The 21,054-nt window shown below is 43.4% G+C and overlaps 1 protein-coding gene and 1 long non-coding RNA gene across 2 annotated transcripts in view; both read left to right on the top strand.

Moving 5' to 3' along the window:
• The window catches only part of tmem222b (transmembrane protein 222b), a 58,062-nt gene that overhangs the window by 21,510 nt on the left and 15,498 nt on the right, over positions 1-21,054 (top strand). The window lies entirely within an intron of this gene.
• Positions 18,815-20,571, top strand: LOC124879674. The gene is made up of 3 exons (XR_007041081.1): positions 18,815-19,275; positions 19,355-19,413; positions 19,481-20,571. It is a non-coding gene; the product is annotated as an uncharacterized LOC124879674 (long non-coding RNA).

Genomic DNA, 21,054 nt, shown 5'->3' with positions numbered 1-21,054 from the left:
GGATGCAAGTAAGGAGGAGGTGGTCCAGCTGGTCCTGCCACCCATTAAAGCCAACAGGCCTCCCATTTATCACTTCCATAATGGTGGGAGCCAAACTAAACACCAAAACACACATCCAGACTGCAGCGCATGGATACACACGCCTGAATTACAGTGATCTTAAGCACTCTTCACAGGCTCCTTGTTTATTCTGATTAAAACACCAAGATGTAAAGCTTTTAGCTTCAAAGAAACCAGGAGAGTCTAAAATAATCATTATTAAAGAAAGCAAGTTCTGAAGTTTGGCCATTTCTAACTGTGGACTACAAAGTTTGAAACATAAAAGCTTTCATATTTCTCATTTTCTACAGAGACTCGTCTACAAGAAGGAGGATTTACATAACTGACTCGCAAATTACCTACTTGTTTATACAGGCTAAAATCTGACAATCATATTAATGTAGTTGCATTTTAAAAATACAGGGCCAACCACATTTCTTGGTCACCTCTGGCTGACATTTGTAAAAGACTCAAAATGAAAAAAAAAAACATTGCAGTAGTATATAGATTTTTTATTTTATTTTATTTTAACAAAAATACAGCCTTTCATTTGGTTACCATGACCAAACACTTCAGTCTTTTATTTATTCAGTAGAAAAAAACTTCTACATTGAGAAATAATTGTTTTTAACAAAAACACTGATGCCATGCTTATTGGTACTCCTGGTTTCTAAACTCTGTGAATCCCCTCTGTGTTGATTTGGCCTTTAATTTTTGATGATTCTGTTGAAAAAAACAGTGATAATCAAGCTTTAGTTTAATGATAGAGTCAACAAAAGTTGGATTCAAAATCTAACACTTTGTGATCCCTTTTGCTCTAACAAGGTTCACCAGTCCTTTGGTGGAGAAACAGGCCAACAGCATCACAGATCCTTCATCATACTTAGAGTCTTTTCCACATCTTCATCCTATGTTTTGTGGTAAACTTACCATGGGTCTAACTTTTAAAACATTGAGTAGAATCTATACTAAAAGTGTTCGTATGCCCAAAAGCCACAAATGGCATACTCCAAGGAAAATTCAGACTTATAAAACCTTGCAAACGAACACGAGCAAGCAGTTTAGCCTTTGGAAATCACAGCTGAACCTCAACGTTCGCATACAAGGTTCCACCTCATGTTCTGCCATCTACATGCCCACATTTAACCATAAGTGATCAATGTAAAGCACCTCATGCATGTCAATGTGTATATGAATAATCCAGCAGACCAATGTTATTTCATGGTTAACAGTGGCAACAACGGAGAAAAGAGCAAAGAAACACAATTCACCAAGGCTGAAATCGAGGTGGTGATGAGTGAGGTGGAGAATGGAAAAAAATATGTTTGGTCGACTGGTCATATTAACAATACCATCCAGGATGGCAGGCATTACTGCACTTAGTGCTGGCTAAATCTCAGACCTATGGATCATTTTAAAGAATTATGTTCTACCTAAAAGTTGCTTTGGGCAGAGAATTAAGTAATTGTTGATTACTTTAGACATACCTGTTGGCTAATTTGTGCTGGTAAGGGCCGGTTGCCAGGAACCCCAGAGTGGTTAAAGCCTGTAATTGAAAAGGGATGGGGTGGCTCTGGTGAGTTGATCTCTCCGGTACTGGACCTAGTTCAGCACATACAGTAGATCCAAGAGCAATGCTCTAAGGAGTGTAAAATGTCATTTTAGCCAGTCATCATCATGGACCAGGAAATCCTGGTCCATGAGAACACGTTCCCTCATGGTTCTCACATTTGCAAGGTCTTCCAGCAGTGCCAATGGATTTTTCGTGCAGCACCACGCACAAGTGTTACTACGGTATTTCAATGTTTCCAGCAATCAGTGTTATTGCCTCACATCTTGTTACAATGTATGTGTGTATCTGTGGTACAGGAAAGTGATGGTGAGAAAACTTTGATGTGATGTTGTGCAGTCTTTGATTTAAAATAAAAAATAACACTGCTGTTTTGATGGTTATGATTAAATCTATCTTTAATTAGAGTTTGATATGGAGTGAAATTCAGTGAGAGGAATCATGATGCAGTCTGGCTTCATTTCCCCACCTCACCATCTGTTGCCAGTTTCCCACCTCCAAAACGAGCTTTACGTATGGGTCAAAGTTTGTGAGGGAGACTGCACATTCTTCCTTCAAGTTTGGTTTTTAAAAATTACAATCTTTGCATGGAAAGTGACATATGCCAGTTTCAGGCTTCGTTTTGTGCGTACGCCACGTTTAGAAATGAGACCCCAGGAGTGTTTGTTGCTGAAACACTCAGTTTTAGTCTCATCTGATTAAACTATATTATTCCAGATAAAGTCCCAGTCAAATTTATGAAACTCCATAAATGTTTATTGACTGTAACACAGAAAAGTTGGCCTGTAAATGTCCTCTCATGATTGCGCTTTCACTCAACCCCCTTGATAACACTTTGCTGCGACTCACCAAAACTAAGTTTTTTTGACCCTCTTGCTATCCTGGCGACTGCACATGGTGGCATGAAAAATATGGTATTCTTCAAAGTTAAGTTTTTTTTTAACTCTTTGATTATTGCTCAGACTGTACATAGACCGGTGAAGTTTAGTAGTTTTTCAAAGCCATTTCCTGACTTGGGCTAAAAGAACTGTGCTTCTGTCATTTTTTAACATGTTAAGGAAACAGGAAGTAATGGACTAGTAATTCAACATTTGTGAACAATAAAAAAAATGTAAATATGACAAAAAAGTCTTACAGTTATATTTATTTTATTTAGGACTTGTAATGAGTGCCAATAAATGTACCCCGGGATTTTTGCAAAAGACAATAATTTCTTCATCTGGGATTTGTTCCCCACTGAATAAATATTCAAAGAAAGGGCTGGTCTTTTTATATTAGTGTGAGATCGTTCTAGTGAAGCAAAAGACAAGTTTCTTTTATGGGTTTTTACTCATCTTTACCTGGGGTGCCATAAAGTGTGGAGGGTGCTGTGAGGTCTAATTAATCCACTGCATGCCAGGCTTTAAAGTATACATTATTTTTACCCTCCGTTCCCGCCTCTAAGAATTGTTGATGTTACATTGAGAATAATTATATTTTTGTATAATACATTTCCAAAAAGGGCTGCACGGTGGTGCAGTTGGTAGCACTGTTGCCTTGCAGCAGGAAGGTCTTGGGTTTGATTCCCAGCATGGGGTCTTTCTGCATGGAGTTTGCATATTCTCCCCGTGCATGCGTGGGTTCTCACCGGGTACTCCGGCTTCCTCCCACAGTCCAAAGACATGCCCATTAGGTTAATTGGTCAATCTAAATTGTATGAATGAGTGTGTGCATGGTTGTTTGTGTGTTGCCCTGTGATAGACTGGCGACCTGTCCAGGGTGTACCCTGCCTCTCGCCCATAGACTGCTGGAGATAGGCACCAGCTTCCCCGTGACCCACTATTGAATAAGCGGTAGAAAATGACTGACTGACTGACATTTCAAAAACCATGTATTGTTTTCTTTCCACTTTACAGTCATCAAGTAATTTAGTAATTTAGTACTTTGTGTTACTCTGTCACAGAAAATCCCAGTAGAATATGCTGGTGTTTGTGCCAGTACCGTGACAGGATGTGAAAAAGTTGTAGTCTAAACCTTACAACCCTTACAATACAAGTGCATTTGATTTTCATTTAATCATGGAATCCAGACTTGCGGTCTCACACAATACAGGTCCTTCTCAAAATATTAGCATATTGTGATAAAGTTCATTATTTTCCATAATGTCATGATGAAAATTTAACATTCATATATTTTAGATTCATTGCACACTAACTGAAATATTTCAGGTTTTTTATTGTCTTAATACGGATGATTTTGGCATACAGCTCATGAAAACCCAAAATTCCTATCTCACAAAATTAGCATATCATTAAAAGGGTCTCTAAACGAGCTATGAACCTAATCATCTGAATCAACGAGTTAACTCTAAACACCTGCAAAAGATTCCTGAGGCCTTTAAAACTCCCAGCCTGGTTCATCACTCAAAACCCCAATCATGGGTAAGACTGCCGACCTGACTGCTGTCCAGAAGTCCACTATTGACACCATCAAGCAAGAAGGTAAGACACAGAAAGAAATTTCTGAACGAATAGGCTGTTCCCAGAGTGCTGTATCATGGCACCTCAGTGGGAAGTCTGTGGGAAGGAAAAAGTGTGGCAGAAAACGCTGTACAACGAGAAGAGGTGACCGGACCCTGAGGAAGATTGTGGAGAAGGGCCGATTCCAGACCTTGGGGGACCTGCGGAAGCAGTGGACTGAGTCTGGAGTAGAAACATCCAGAGCCACCGTGCACAGGCGTGTGCAGGAAATGGGCTACAGGTGCTGCATTCCCCAGGTCAAGCCACTTTTTAACCAGAAACAGCGGCAGAAGCGCCTGACCTGGGCTACAGAGAAGCAGCACTGGACTGTTGCTCAGTGGTCCAAAGTACTTTTTTTGGATGAAAGCAAATTCTGCATGTCATTCGGAAATCAAGGTGCCAGAGTCTGGAGGAAGACTGGGGAGAAGGAAATGCCAAAATGCCAGAAGTCCAGTGTCAAGTACCCACAGTCAGTGATGGTCTGGGGTGCCGTGTCAGCTGCTGGTGTTGGTCCACTGTGTTTTATCAAGGGCAGGGTCAATGCAGCTAGCTATCAGGAGATTTTGGAGCCCTTCATGCTTCCATCTGCTGAAAAGCTTTATGGAGATGAAGATTTCATTTTTCAGCACGACCTGGCACCTGCTCACAGTGCCAAAACCACTGGTAAATGATTTACTGACCATGGTATCAATGTGCTCAATTGGCCTGCCAACTCTCCTGACCTGAACCCCATAGAGAATCTGTGGGATATTGTGAAGAGAACGTTGAGAGACTCAAGACCCAACACTCTGGATGAGCTAAAGGCCGCTATCGAAGCATCCTGGGCCTCCATAAGACCTCAGCAGTGCCACAGGCTGATTGCCTCCATGCCACGCCGCATTGAAGCAGTCATTTCTGCCAAAGGATTCCCGACCAAGTATTGAGTGCATAACTGTACATGATTACTTGAAGGTTGACGTTTTTTGTATTAAAAACACTTTCCTTTTATTGGTCAGATGAAATATGCTAATTGTGTGAGATAGGAATTTTGGGTTTTCATGAGCTGTATGCCACAATCTTCCATATTAAGACAATAAAAGACCTGAAATATTTCAGTTAGTGTGCAATGAATCTAAAATATATGAATGTTAAATTTTCATCATTACATTATGGAAAATAATGAACTTTATCACAATATGCTAATATTTTGAGAAGGACCTGTATACCCACCAAGGAATGTGCTTAATATGTAGGCCCATCAGTCTAAATGTCATTATGAGATTTTGTTTTAGGCTTGAGATTTACACAAATTCCCTTTGGTGCACAACCGCAGAGAGTCCGCAGACTTGTGAAAAATAAGAAACAAATGCTTTTAAACTAAGCTTCGTCTTGTATGACAAAAAAAGGTTTGTGTAAAACATGAGACCACAACAATGCAACTTGGCCCCGGCCTCTTCATGACCATGTTTTTGCGGATCTCTGAATTGATGCCAACTGGAAACATGGAAACAACAGAGCAATGCCAGGCCTCACGCCCACTGCTCAGCCCTTCATACTCCTTCCTTTCAGGCTGCTAAGCTGAGAGCAGGGAGTCCTACAGTCTTGTTGTGGGATCTGTTGTCCTCCAGCTGGCAACAAATCAGTCTCTCCATCCATGTGGCCGTTTAGAAGTTTTGTTTTGTTGTTGCTGTGGTTGTTGTAGGAGGATGAGGTCAGGGGCTTTTCAATTAAAGAGATGTATTTCCCTCTGTGTCCCATCCAGCCTCGTTTTCCCAATGTCTGAATGATCTTCTGCAGCTCATGTCATGTGCCTAAGTTTAAAGAAAAAGACAAGAGTGCTCTCTAGTCTAGAAAAGATCCTCAAGGATCCTCAGCAAACAACATAGTATGAAGATGAATTACTTCAGTGGTGCCTATACTTAATCAATCCATTCAATTTATTAGGCTTAGCGCTGGAATAAGCTTCACTATGATTCATGGAAGCACCGCTACTCTTTGAGAAACCAAATAAGACCTGTGTTACTGGTTGATTATAAATGGCCTTGACCCATTTTATAGAAAGGACAAGATACTCACCACTCCAGTGCTACTTCATCATTTATTCCATGCACTAGTGAGCTCAATGAGAGCTTGAACTGAGCAGAGAGCAAGGTAAATACTGTAGACTGGATTGAAAGTGAAGACTTTTGAAGACACAGAGAACTATTTGCTAACATACAGTTGAAACCGCATTTATACATAGACTGTACAAAAATATGAACAACCTTTTTTTCTCACTCTTAGACATTAATCAGACTAAACGTTTCCTGTGGCGCAGTTGGTAGTACTGTTGCCTTGCAGCAAAAAGGTCTTAGGTTCAACTCCCGGAATGGGGTCTTTCTGCATAGTTATGTTTCTCTGTGTTTTGCTCTGCGATGGACTGGCGACCTGTCCAGGTTGTACCCTGCCTCTCACCCATAGACTGCTAGAGATAGGCACCAGCTCTCCAGCAGACCCTGTATGGAAAAAGCCGGTATAGAAAATGGATGGATGGATGTCAGAGAGAAAATATTTATTACTTTCTTTATACTAAGATTACTATGCCTCATAACAATCTGGGAAACCCCAGATGAGGATCTCTTAGCTTTGCAATCTTCTGATAGGTTAATTAACAGGCTGAGTTAAATGGAGGCACACCTATGAATGTGTGTTGAGGCAATACTCCAAACACACTGTTTCCTATTGTGACATCATGGAAAAATTAAAAGTATTCACACAAGATGTTGAGATGAGCTTCATGCACCTCCACAAGTCTGATTTATCCTTTGTACACTTTCCAGATGTATGGAGGTGCCACATTAATCTCATTCATTCATTTTCTATAACTGCTTTTTTAATAGTGGGTCACAGGGGAGCTGGTGCCTATCTCCAGCAGTCTATGGGCGGGAGGCAGGGTACACTCTGGACAGGTCGCCAGTCCATCGCAGGGCAACACAGAGACATACAGAACCACATGCATTCGCACGTAAGGGCAATTTAGGGAGACCAATTAACCTAACAGTCATGTTTTTGGACTGTGGGAGGATGCCAGAGTACCCGGAGAGAACCCACGCATGCACAGGGAGAACATGCAAACTCCATGCAGAAATACCCCCGGCCGGGAGTCGAACCCAGGACCTTCTTGCTGCAAGGCAACAGTGCCACCAACTGCAGCACCGACCGTGCAGCCCCACGTGTATGTGTCTGTGTATGCCTGTGCAAGATGGATGTGATTCAGGAAAAAAAAACTTTAAAAAAATTAATCAATCGATCAAACAAATAAATGCAAGTATAACCTCCAACCATCCTACTGTTCAGGAAACGAGACGGGCTCTGCTTCAGAAAGTGTTTGGTCCCAATTTATGGCCTCTGAATATACCAAGTGTTTTACTGACATGGGTTGAAAAAACCACTCACAGAGGATGAAGCCATAACTCTGAAAGCAACACAAAAAGCCGGATTGCAGTTTGCAAATATAGTCAGAGTCAAAGACCTTTATTTTTAGAGACATGTCCTGGGGTCTGATGAAACTAAGACTGAAGTGCTTGGCCATGATGACCACTGTAACATTTGGAAGAAAAACTTTGAAGCTCGCAAACCTGAGAACACCAACCCAAACTGTGAAGTACGGCAGTGGCAGCATCATGTTGTGCAGGTTTTCTGCAGGAGGGAGTGGTGCATTTCATAAGATAGATGGTATGATGAAGAAAGAACATTATAAATATTGAAGATACATCTCAAGACATCAGCAGGGAGTTGAAGGTTGGGCATTAATGGGTCTTCTAAATAGACAAATTAGTTACAAAGTGACTTAAGGACAACAAAGTCAGGATTCTGGAGTGGCCACTACAAAACGATCTCAGTTGCGATCCCAGTTCAGCTGCTGCAGAGTCATCGGCTGCACATCAAGGAGTTGAATCTCTCATTTCAACCCATCTCAGAGTTGTTCTGAAAGTCCGGTGACTGTGGTCACTGGAGTACTGTGAACTCACTGTCATGTTCAACAAACCAGTTTGAAATAAACTGATGTTTTTATACATCTTGCAGTATCATTCTGGAGGTAGCCTTACGAAGATACTTACACTGTGGTCATTAAGGGATGGTCATGGTCTGCAACAACACTCAGACTGTAGTGTGCAAAATTTGACCAGTTGGTAGTAAGGGGCCCAAAGTGAGCCAATGAAATATCCACCACACCATTACACCACCGTTAGCAGCTTCAACTGTTGATGCAAGCCAGAATGGATCCATGCTTTTATGTTACTTTTGCCAAATTCTGACCCAGCAATCTGAATGTCAAAGCTGATCAAAACTCTCAGGGATCGGGCAACGTTTTTGATCCTCAAAAGGTGTGTGTGGTTTCTCTACAATTAAGAAACATTGATTCAAACATTGGTGATGGTGTATGTATATATTTGAACCTTTATGTATAATTTTGACCCCGTTTGGATTAAGTTTAGAATAAATTCAAATGTGTGCATCAAGTACTTGTTCTAAAAAGTCCTTCAAGTTGTGTGTTGTCTAATCATCCCAACCTGCAAAAAGATAAAATCAATTAAATCATCAATTAAACCTCCAAAATATAATGATGCTCATGCTGATGATGATTAAACGTCTGACTACGCACAATAAGGCGTGTCCAAAGTCAGCCGATGATCTCCAGATTGAAGGGTGCCATTAATTGGCAGGGCAAGACGAGTGCTTATGTGCTGACCAGACAAGTTAAAGGAGACATATCATGTCATTAAATCTTTCCTTTTTACAATTAAATCATTCAGTCGTGATCTATAAAAGTGGAACTGCAATGCTGTGGTCTGAATTCCTTGTCCACAGGCTCCTGTTTCACCCTGTTCGGAGGTTCATCTGAGAGCAACACGTTCAGGTGCCGTCTTTTAAAATGCTGTTGAGGGACTTCACATCCTGCCCCCCTCCAGGTTGATAAACGTTCCACTCCACCGCATTTGGCCATTTTTGTAGTTTGATAACAATTATCTAGCACCACAGAAACAAGACAAAAACGGCAAAAAAATGCTAAATTGTTGATGTAATAATACTATTCAAAACACGCAGTACGGTTCTGTCCTCAAGGAGCTAGAAGCAGCACACAGCACTAACCCAATCAGAAGGCACGATGCTACTGCTATCAGAACAATGGCCAGGACGTCATATTAACACACAATAAATTGATATCTAAAATAAAGTTGGCGTCATTTTAGAGTTATTCACAGCTTACTGCTTTGCTGTGTCCCTCGTCTCCATAGACAAGAAACTGACCCCTCAATCAGATGAAGTCTTTCAGCAAATCCTTCTTGATACTGGCGGAGGTTGCTGAAGAACTCCTCCTTAAAATGGGGAAATCGGAATTTCCCCAATGATGTGGAGACATTTCCATAAAAACTAAAATTTAACCAGGTGTCTCAAAGAGGTTCTAATGCTGGGGAGCGTTGTAACGAATTGTGTGGGTTAATAAACCCAACAACTGAGAAAAATATATCCGCAACACCTGGCGAGACTAAATTCAACTTTCGGCATTCCTACATACTCCAAGTACACAGCAAAACGTATTTAACAGCTACAAAACGTGGATTTTGCATGATGCGTTCCCTTTAAAGTTACATCATTGTTGTTGTGGGACATGCGATTTGTCATCTTCTTGCATTTTCCACTAGATACTTTTGCAGCCACTCTAGGGTAGCCCACACATATGTGGCTGGAATGTATAGGCAGACAACACATGGGCACAGATTAAACTGTAATTCATTAAAGACCACAGACAAAGCAGGCAATGCCCTGTAGACCAGCTGCATGGGAGGGATTTAACAGCTAACTCAAAAGTAGAATAAATAGAATTTGTGTGTTGGCAGAGTCTGCACAACAAAGCAAGCCAATTAGACAAGTTTGCATGGTAATTTGTAGGTGCAGTTATTTGTAGAAAGGCATTTCAAAATATTTGCCTCAACTTTACAATTTTGATAGGTTTTACATTTCTTTCCTTCTTGTTTTAACTCCCTGGTTTTATACTGAAACAACTGTGTTTGTGAAAAGAAAAGAAACGACAGAAGTCTCTGGCCCAACATGTCAGCTGGCTCTTTTAAGGTTCACTGCATTTACAATCTGACCATGAACACACTCCAAATTTAAGGTGAGCCTGATTTGAACACAGCAGTGTGAAAATCAGCCAAATATTCAGTCCCAACCTAAGGATTGCCAGCAGTTACTTGAAAGATGCCCTCCTTTCCTTCATTGCCAGCTAATCTTTGGCTAACTCAGTTGCAAGCTTTGACAATGATACTGAATTGATGATTGGTCTTGAGTCATTTCTTACGTTTTTGCTTTTATGTAGTCAGACTCTCACATGATCTTTTAAAGTAGTTTTAAGCAAAACATCTTGGGCCATGGATGGATGGATGGATGGACGGACGGACAGATGGAAGGACGGACGGACGGACGGATGGATGGATGGATGGATGGACGGATGGATGGGTGGTAATCCACCAAACCTAGAGATTTCTCAGTTAAAATGATGGACCTATATTATGTCTACTCTTTTAAATTAAGCTTCTAGACAAAATAACAAAGTTATTTTTAATTTGATCTTGGCACTTTGATAGCAGCCTATCACTTTTGTTAAATCTAATAAAAATAATAATGGTACCATGGTTTTACATGCAGTAAACAGTTTTTCAGGACAATTTAAGTTGATTTCCAAAGAGTTGAAAACTTGGCACACATATAGGCCAACCAAAGCCATAGAAAAACCTTGACTTCCTCCAACAATCCTCAAACAATTAGGTTTACTAAATAAACCCGTATCAGCAAAAACATTTGGGCATGCTATGGTGGTATAATCTAGGTCTCAAAACGACTATCAATTACCAACATTTTTTTAAATCTTTGAAACTTCTTAAACATTTAAACTTATTTTTCAGTATACCACAGAAACATGCCCGATAAATATATCTCATTGTTAAAGTGAGAAATCACAGCATGTGTGTTACTGTCAAAACGTTTAGCCATGAATTTATTTAGAACCAAACCTACTTGAGTTTCTATAGTGGATCCAAATGGGTATTGAGAGGCCTTATCATTTAATTTTCTAATTAATTTTGAAGCTTCTGTTGTTCTCCATCTGAATCCATATAGCCGTCAACAAGATCAGAATGAACGGCTCTGTATTTCTCCAAGCTCCTTGAGGAATGTGTTGTGTGTAAACTCTCAGCATGCCCTTTGACCTCTTACCCTTCTCAAAGAACCGAGACTTAAGCTCATTATTATTACCTTCGCTTTTTTTTTCTTCTAATTTTGGACCAGATGCTTGAGCAGGCGGGAGTATCACGAACCCTACAGGGATCTGAGACACCTGATTGGTCAGGGAGAGTGGAAACGTTCAGAGGTCAAAGGGAAGATTCTTTCTGAGAAGAGATGCCATCTGCTTATTCTTTGTGCCTAATTATAACGTTATAACTATGTTAGAGACTTTGAGTAGGCTACCTTGAATGACAATATTTTCTAAAGCATTTCTTTGCAGTCATAAAAAACATATTGTGTAGACTTTACCAGATTAAAACATGGGATACACAACCTTAGAAAAAAAAAACAGACACAAATTATGACTTTATCATTTAATTAAAATAAACCAAGCCAAAAGGAAGAAGTAAAGAGTATAAAAGTAAGCATCCAACATTAATCAGTGGCTTCCATTTCCACCAATAGCAGCATGGCTTTAACTCCCATCTCTCATACATCTTTGTATAGAAACTTTGTTTTACGTATTTTACTTTGATGAGCAAAAAAAAAAAAAATACGTAAAACAAAATTTCTATACAAAGATGTATGAGAGATGGGAGTTAAAGCCATGCTGCTATTGGTGGAAATGGAAGCCACTGATTAATGTTGGATGCTTACTGATGAGCCCCCCAGTGGGCCCACCACCTGCAGGGGGAACCGTGAGGGACCGGTGCAAAGAGGATTGGGTGGCGGACGAAGGTGGAGACCTCAACGGCCCGATCCCCGGATGCTTAGGCTGGCTCTAGGGACGTGGAATGTCACCTCGCTGGGGGGGAAGGAGCCTGAGCTTGTGCGGGAGGTCGAGAGATATCGACTAGAAATAGTCGGGCTCGCCTCCACGCACAGCGTGGGCTCTGGAACCCATCTCCTTGAGAGGGGTTGGACTCTCTTCTACTCTGGAGTGGCCCACGGGGAGAGGCGGCGGGCTGGTGTGGGTTTGCTTGTTGCCCCCCAGCTCAGCCGTCTCGTGTTGGGGTTTACCCCAGTGGATGAGAGGGTTGTATCCCTGCGCCTTCGGGTTGGGGAGAGGTTTCTGACTATCATTTCAGCCTACGGGCCGAGTGGTAGTGCAGAGTACCCTGCCTTCTTGGCGTCCCTGTCGGGGGTGCTGGATAGTGCCCCTCCCGGGGACTCCATTATTCTGCTGGGGGACTTCAACGCCCACGTGGGGAACGACAGTGACACCTGGAGAGGCGTGATCGGGAGGAATGGCCTCCCCGATCTGAATCCGAGTGGTGTTTTGTTATTGGACTTCTGTGCTAGTCACGGATTGTCCATAACGAACACCATGTTCAAACATAAGGGTGTCCATCAGTGCACTTGGCACCAGGACACCCTAGGCAGGAGGTCGATGATCGACTTTGTTGTCGTATCATCAGACCTTCGGCCGCATGTTTTGGACACTCGGGTGAAGAGAGGGGCTGAGCTGTCCACTGATCATCACCTGGTGGTGAGTTGGATCCGCTGGAGGAGGAGAAAGCCGGACAGACTCGGCAGGCCCAAGCGCATAGTGAGGGTCTGCTGGGAACGCCTGGCGGAGCCCTCGGCCAGGGATGTATTCAACTCCCACCTCCGGGAGAGCTTCGACCAGATCCCGGGGGATGTTGGAGACATAGAGTCCGAGTGGACCATGTTCTCTGCATCTATTGTCGATGCTGCTGCCCATAGCTGTGGCCGTAAGGTCTGCGGTGCCTGTCGTGGCGGCAATCCCAGAACCCGGTGGTGGACACCGGCAGTAAGGGATGCTGTTAAGCTGAAGAAGGAGTCCTATCGGCTGTGGTTGGCTTGTGGGACTCCTGAGGCGGCTGACGGGTACCGTGAGGCCAAGCGTGCTGCGGCCCGGGCTGTGGCAGAGGCAAAAACTCGGGCCTGGGAAGAGTTCGGTGAGGCCATGGAGAAGGACTACCGGTTGGCCTCGAAGCGATTCTGGCAAACCGTCCGGCGCCTCAGGAGGGGGCAGTGCTTTGCCAACACTGTTTATAGTGGGGGCGGGAGACTGCTGACCTTGACTGAGGACATTATCGGGCGGTGGAAGGAGTACTTCGAGGATCTCCTCAATCCTGCCATCACGCATTCCGTGGTGGAAACAGAGGCTGGGGACTCGGGGTTGGACTCTTTCATCACCCAGGCTGAAGTCACCGAGGTGGTTAAAAAGCTCCGCGGTGGCAAGGCTTCGGGGGTGGATGAGATCCGCTCTGAGTACCTCAAGTGTCTGGATGTTGTAGGGCTGTCATGGTTGACACGCCTCTTCAACATTGCGTGGCGGTCGGGGACAGTGCCTCTGGACTGGCAGACTGGGGTGGTGGTCCCCCTTTATAAGAAGGGGGACCTGAGGGTGTGTTCCAACTACAGGGGGATCACACTCCTTAGCCTCCCTGGTAAGGCCTACGCCAGGGTATTGGAGAGGAGAGTCCGACCGATAGTCGAACCTCGGCTTCAGGAGGAACAGTGTGGTTTTCGTCCCAGCCGTGGAACACTGGACCAGCTCTATACCCTCTACAGGGTGCTCGAGGGTTCATGGGAGTTTGCCCAACCGGTTCACATGTGTTTTGTGGACCTGGAGAAGGCATTCGACTGTGTCCCTCGTGATGCCCTGTGGGGGGTGCTCCAGGAGTATGGAATCGGGGGCCCTTTATTAGGGGCCATCCGGTCCCTGTACGAGCGGAGCAGGAGTTTGGTCCGCATTGCCGGCACTAAGTCGGACCTGTTCCCAGTGCATGTTGGACTCCGGCAGGGCTGCCCTTTGTCGCCGGTCCTGTTCATAACTTTTATGGACAGGATTTCTAGACGCAGCCAAGGGCCGGAGGGGGTCTGGTTTGGGGACCAGTGGATTTCGTCTCTTCTTTTTGTGGATGACGTGGTCCTGCTGGCCCCCTCTAGCCAAGACCTACAGCATGCGCTGTGGCGGTTCGCAGCCGAGTGTGAAGCGGCTGGGATGAGGATCAGCTCCTCCAAGTCCGAGGCCATGGTACTCGACCGGAAAAGGGTGGCTTGTCCTCTTCAGGTTGGAGGGGAGTTCCTGCCTCAAGTGGAGGAGTTTAAGTATCTCGGGGTCTTGTTCACGAGTGAGGGAAGAATGGAGCGGGAGATTGACAGACGGATCGGTGCAGCTGCCACAGTAATGGGGGCGCTGTGCCGGTCCATTGTGGTGAAGAGAGAGCTTAGCCGAAAAGCAAAGCTCTCAATTTACTGGTCGGTCTACGTTCCTACCCTCACCTATGGCCATGAACTTTGGGTCATGACCGAAAGAACGAGATCACGGATACAAGCGGCTGAAATGAGCTTCCTCCGTAGGGTGGCCGGGCACTCCCTTAGAGATAGGGTGAGGAGCTCGGCCATCCGGGAGGAGCTCGGAGTAGAGCCGCTGCTCCTCCACATTGAGAGGAGCCAGTTGAGGTGGCTCGGGCATCTATACCGGATGGCTCCTGGACGCCTTCCTCGGGAGGTGTTCCAGGCACGTCCCACCGGGAGGAGGCCCAGGGGATGGCCCAGGACACGCTGGAGGGACTATGTCTCTCGGCTGGCCTGGGAACGCCTTGGGCTCCCCCTGGAGGAGCTGGAGGAGGTGTCTGGAGAGAGGGACGTCTGGGCGTCTCTGCTGAGTCTGCTGCCCCCGCGACCCGGTCCTGGATAAGCGGAAGACGACGAACGAACGAACTTTGATGAGCTTTGTGGGCATTTGTTGCTTCATGCAGGTCCAGCATTTTTAATCAACTTAACTTCTTGACACCTTTATTCCTGTTCTTATTCCACCATTATATTTAAGACTTCCTGCTATGGTTGGGATCAGCGTCCTGTTACATGATGCAGTTTGTGTAAGGTTTAGTTATCTTACAGAAAAGTAACTAGTAAGTTCTATGAAAGTATGTAGTGAGGTCTGGAAAATTTTCTGGAACGAACCCGTTAAGTTCGTTGAAAGTAAACAGTAAGTTCCATGAAACTTACAGGAAATGCTGTACAGGCTGTATTATGTTCCAACCACAATATACTCAATATGTAGTACTGTTGCCTCTCTGTGTTCACTTTGTGACTAGTTATTTGGTCAAAGTGTGAATGTCGAACGTAGCTAGAAGTAACTTTTCCTAACTGCTTTGCAGGTAAAAGGCTAATGCCATCTTCAGTTAATAGACTGGTTCTTCAGTGTGAACTAAAGTCTTTCACACACCTCCCTGACATTAACATTATTATTCTGCATCTTTTTTTATCATCTTACCATTTCTTACCATTCTCTACAGGATGAAGGGCCTTCCTTTGTTCAATTTATATGTTCTTCCTGTGTATGCACAGGTTTTCTCCAGGTTCTCTGGCTCTTTTTCACTCTCCATAAATCATTTAAATTGCCCTTAGTTGTGACTGTGTGAGTAGGTGTGACTCTGTGTGTGTGACCTTAACCACTATGTACCCCGTCTCTCGCTTATTGTCACCAGCCCACCAGCAACCATGCAGGGATAAGGCGTGTATAGGTACATCTAAAACAATATCGTGAAAAAGTTTAGTATTTTCTGTCACTCATTTCAGAAAGTGAAACTAATAGATTTATTACCAATAAAGTGAAATATTTTAAGCCTTTATTTCTTGCAATGTTGATGATTATGGCTTACAGATAATGAAAATCCAAAATTCAGTCTCTCGGATAATTAGAATATTGTGAAATAATGCGAACTCATGGTGTCACAACCTAATCAGCTAAAAACACAAAACAAGGTTTCCTGAGCCTCTAAATGGTCTCTCGGTCTGGGTCATCAGGAAGACTGCTGACTGGTCAGATGTCCAGAAGACAGTCACTGACACAAAAGGACATTGCTAAAGAAGCTGGTTGGTCACAGAGTATTGTATCCAAGAAAATCCATCGAAGTTGTGTGGAAGGAAAACGTTTAGTAGGAAAAGGTTAATCAGCAACATCATTTCCGCGAATTTATAGGAGCTTTACAAGGAGTGCACTGAGGTTGGAGTCAGTGCATCAAGAGCCACTGCCCACTGATGAATGCTACACACTCCTGTCAAGCCTCTCCTGAACCAGAGACTGGACTGTTACTCAGTGGTCCAAAGTCCTCTTTTCAGATGAAGGTAAAGTTTGCTGTTCATTTGTAGATCAAAGTCCCAGAGTCTGGAGGAAGAGTGGAGAAGCATTGAATCCATGTTGCTTGAAGTCCAATGTGAAGTTAACAGTCAGTGATAATTTGAGGTGATTTGGGTTGACATGTATTTGTCTACTGTGATTTCAACCTGGAGAGACTCACACAAGAAAAAGAAAAAACAGAGGTGGCAAATAGAGAGATTTATTGACAAATCCGTAGTTCTTTGGCGCTCGGACCCTGGCAGAAGACGTGGAAGCTGAGAATGGCATGAGCTTGAATGATCATCGTAGGGTTAGCATTAGAGATGCCTTCCCCTGGGATCCGGACACTGGTGGTGGAGTGGAGGCCAGAGAAGGCAAGGAAGCCGGAAGGAGCTTGAGAGCATGATGGCGGAGATGGGGTGGAGGAGAGTTGAAGCTCAGCTGGAGAGCAAGAGAGTCCATGTATGGAGGGCTTTAAAAGCAAAGCCTTACAGGATGATTGGCTGAAGAGGGATGAGGACTTGACACTAATTGGCTGGAGCAGAGGCGCGTGATGAGGTAATTGCCCTTAGTTGATTGAATTTTTGTCTAAACTTCATTTCTGAAGTCCACAGTCAACGCAGCCATCTACCAGGAAATTTTAGAGCACTTCATGTTTCCTTCTGACATGCTTTATGAAGATGCTGATTTAATTTTCCAGCAGGACTTGGTACCTGTCCACACTACCAAAGGTTCCAAGAGCTGGTTCAACAACCATGGTGTTACTGATTGGCCAGCAAACTAGCCTGACATGAAACCCATAGAAAATCCATGTATTGTCATGAGGAAGATGAGAGACACCAGACCCAACAATGCAAATGACCAGAAGGCTGCTATCAAAGCAACCTGGGCTTCCATTACACTGCAGCAGAACCACAGGCGGATCTATGCTGCCTTGATGCAGTTTTTCATGCAAAAGGAGGCCCAACTAAGTATTGAGTGCATAGAAATGTACATTCATACAGTATCGGTAAGTAATAATTGATGAAACTACAAGAAATAAAAACCTGTAATATTTCACTCTAGGTGTAACAAATATATATATGAGTTTCACTTGTCACTGAAATCAGTGACAGGAAATATGCATCTTTTTCATGATTTTCAAATTTTTTTAGATATACCTTAATAGAAAATGTTTGGATCATAAATTTGAATTCAAATTTACTCGGTTATGGGTTATGTCTTTCTAACCCACACTTTGGTACCGTTAGGTTATGACATAACTCAAGTTAACCCATGTTTTTGGTTGAGGAACTAGCTCAGGATGCTGGGTAGAGCCCATTACTAGCCCTGTTGAGTTAAGTTAACCAGGCCTGGGTCACTTTATATTTGGCGCAGATCTGGGTTAGCAAAATAAACCAAACTGGGTTGCTCTTTACCAACAATTTAAAGCCTTTAAGAAATGTACAAAGCTCCTTTGTCTGGATAACTTTGCTTAAAAAACCACCACCCTTTAACACCACCCAACCAACAGAAAAAACCCTAAGGAAGAAAGCCATGGCAGATTCAGCTGGTGCTGTAGGTTGTGGCCACTTTGGTCACAGACAGAAACCTGTCTTAGACTGGTACCTTCCTCATGTTAACCCTAAATGAAATGGCCTCTTCAGTTGTCTTTCAACTATGTCAGATATCTGTACACATGAGAACACCCTCTGTTTCTCTTGCAGGAAAAGGCCGCTGTTCAACTGAAATCAGCACACAGGCAGAAAACTAAACTAAAAAATGAACCAGGATGTAGGTAGAATTTAACTATAAATGAGTATTTTCCTCCAAAAGTCAAACGTTCCACCTACTGTGATGAGTTTAATTTATCACACCAGTTTCCTGTGGAGAAGATTCCAGTGGAGGCTCAAATAAATGCACCAGACAGAGACAGAAATAATTCAGAAAGTTGGATAAATGCTTTTAGGGGAAAAAATGTCTTCTTTAGTATTTCCTTGGACGGGAAATTGTGTCTTTGATCTAAACCATTACACTCATCTGGTTATTGCTTCAGAGCTGCCACTCCTTCCTTTAACAGAGAGAATGTCTTCGGTTATCACTTTGAGAATAGCCGCTTGAAAAGATGAATAAATAAGATCGCAAGTAAGAATAAATCTGGGTTTAAAAAGCACATAATGAAGGTAAATACTTTATAAAGCTGGATAAAGCAACACATTTATTTGGATGTCACATTTCATGCATCGTGCCTCCTCTGGCAGCAGGAGACTTTCATTATAGGACACGACTGACCAGGCACAGCTAGGGATGGAAATTCACACCTGTCAGACAACCAGGGAGGGTGGTCTCTTAGTGCATTGGTGTTTCTTACACTATCAGTGGAAAAGTTTATTTGCCTGTGGAGAGTCCCACATGGTCACAGGCCAGGAAAGCCAGCACAGGAAGTTGATGTCACGCTTACAAGCCAACATAAAATCATGTTTCTTTCTTCAGTCACTAGCAGCTGGGTCTAGTCAGTGTCAGGCATTACGTCATTATCAATGTTTGTCAGGGCATCACCACTGATTGGACCCTTTTAACAGCTTTATCTGATGCAGAGAGAATAATATCTTAGCTGCAAAAGTGCTGTATGTTCAAACAAATCTTTGTTTTATTTGCCTTCTCAATGTTCTAATTACTCCACTACATCAGCACTCTGAGACAATCAGTTCATTAAGCAGTGATTGGCTGGAGGCTGCAATAAATACCAACTCACTTCTGCACCCAAGTAGCTTCAGGGGAGCCGGGCTACTTTGGCTTTGAAAAGGTTGCTGAAACAGAGAAATGACTTGTGGACTTGATTTGGGGTGAGTGTTTGGATTTGCATTTGTTAAGACAGATGTTCTGTCGTCTAATTTTGAATATCTTTTTTGTTATCAAAAACAGGATCTTGTTGATTTGCTTAGTTCAAGCAGAGCTTGTTTGTTGTTCAAGGGCTAAAGAGGGTAAGAATTACATAAAAAAACAATTTTCAACCACAACTCCCTACTTAAAATGCCTCTTATTTTGCAGCACTGAGACCCCAAAATAGCAACACATATGCTGGCTTCTCTCCACCAGACAGTAAACCAAGCAAATTCACCAGACATCTCCAGGACCAATTCAGAGAAGGTTTCAGTTCTCCACGTTCAGTCCAGAGCAGCACATTCAACAGTAACCCTGCAGTGAATAGTGGTTCTGGTCTGAGACCCTCTACCAGAAGATACACACCTCTGTCATGGCCAGCTTAGAGTTCAAGAAGGCTGGGGCAGAGCGGCATGGTTATAAACCCAACCTGGAAGAAAACCTCTTCACAGAAGAGTAATACCCAGTCAGTGCCAAAGCAGTCATTTGCTCCTTCTAGTTCTGTTGGAAGAGCTTCTGTGAGTCAGCTCAGTGAAAACAAGAAGTTACTTTGAGAGGAAAGTAACTTTGGCGGCTCAACAGGGTACCTGGGGGAGTCCTAGGGAATGCTTCTCCTTCAGGCTGGCATTTCATTGGGCTGCAGAACAGGAGCCTTCCTACAAAAGGCACACAACCTCATCCGCCCCTTGTTTGGTCCAGTTGCTCCTGGCCCACACAAAAGCTCTCTGCAGATGCAAACATACGCCCAAGCCCCTGCAAGAAGATCATCTTTACGTCAAGCATCTAGTTTGGTTAAGGCCAGGAGTCTTACACCTCAAACTGCAGCTTGGAAGCAACATCTTAGCCCACAGTTTGCTTTGAATGTTGGAGGTTCCAGGCGAAGGAGTCAGTTGCAGTTCAGTCCCCAGGAGCAGCCGAGTGGGAATTTCTGAACCAGGCTTTGCTCCAATGATTGTATATGAGCTCCCTGAACACTTTGGCGGCTCTGCTATCAGATGGTTGAAGAGGCCCGAGAAGGTGTCTGCCCAGGAGCCACAGCAGATCGCCACATTACCGCAGAGGGTACCAGTCAACTCTCACCGTCCAAGTGTTTATCCAGGGTCCAACTGGAAAAGGATCAAGCTGCTTTACTGACTTCAGCAAATGAGTGTCTATATGAATAATTTGTTTAACTACAATGGACTCTTAACCTGTGGCTTTCTCTCAGCAGGTGTATCTATTATGAACGCTACATTGAAATAAAGAGCTTTATTTATCTATGCAGCAGCTTTCTTTGTTAAAAGAAACCTACAACTTATTAATGGTGTCCTGGATGAATCTTTTAATACCAACTACTGGGGGAGCTTGTTTTGTACTATACCAAATTGGTTTGGACCTCAGCAATTACAAACTTGAACAAAGAGATCATGTGGGGTTCCTCAAGGTTGTACTCTAAAGTCACTTTGTTCCCCATTGGTTGTGACGTAATAAATCTTTCATGTATATTGAAAGATAAAATTTTGTTTTTGTTTTCCCCCCTTCACACAACCACTAAATTGGTGCCCGTAATTTCGTAATTTCAGAATTTCCTTCTACTTCATACAGCAGTCACTGGTTTTGGTCACAAGATGTAAGGTTGGAAATCAACTCTTGACTAGACTAAATGCAGAGTAGCAAGAAACTTGGGTGTTGTCGACCTAACGACAATGTAAAGTCCATTTCTACACAGGATCCCTAGCATCTCAAAGCCAGAAAGGGGTTTT

The sequence above is a fragment of the Girardinichthys multiradiatus genome, chromosome 13, assembly GCF_021462225.1.
Source record: "Girardinichthys multiradiatus isolate DD_20200921_A chromosome 13, DD_fGirMul_XY1, whole genome shotgun sequence".
In the NCBI taxonomy this organism is placed as follows: Eukaryota; Metazoa; Chordata; class Actinopteri; order Cyprinodontiformes; family Goodeidae; genus Girardinichthys; species Girardinichthys multiradiatus.
This window is presented reverse-complemented; position numbering and strand designations above follow the sequence as displayed.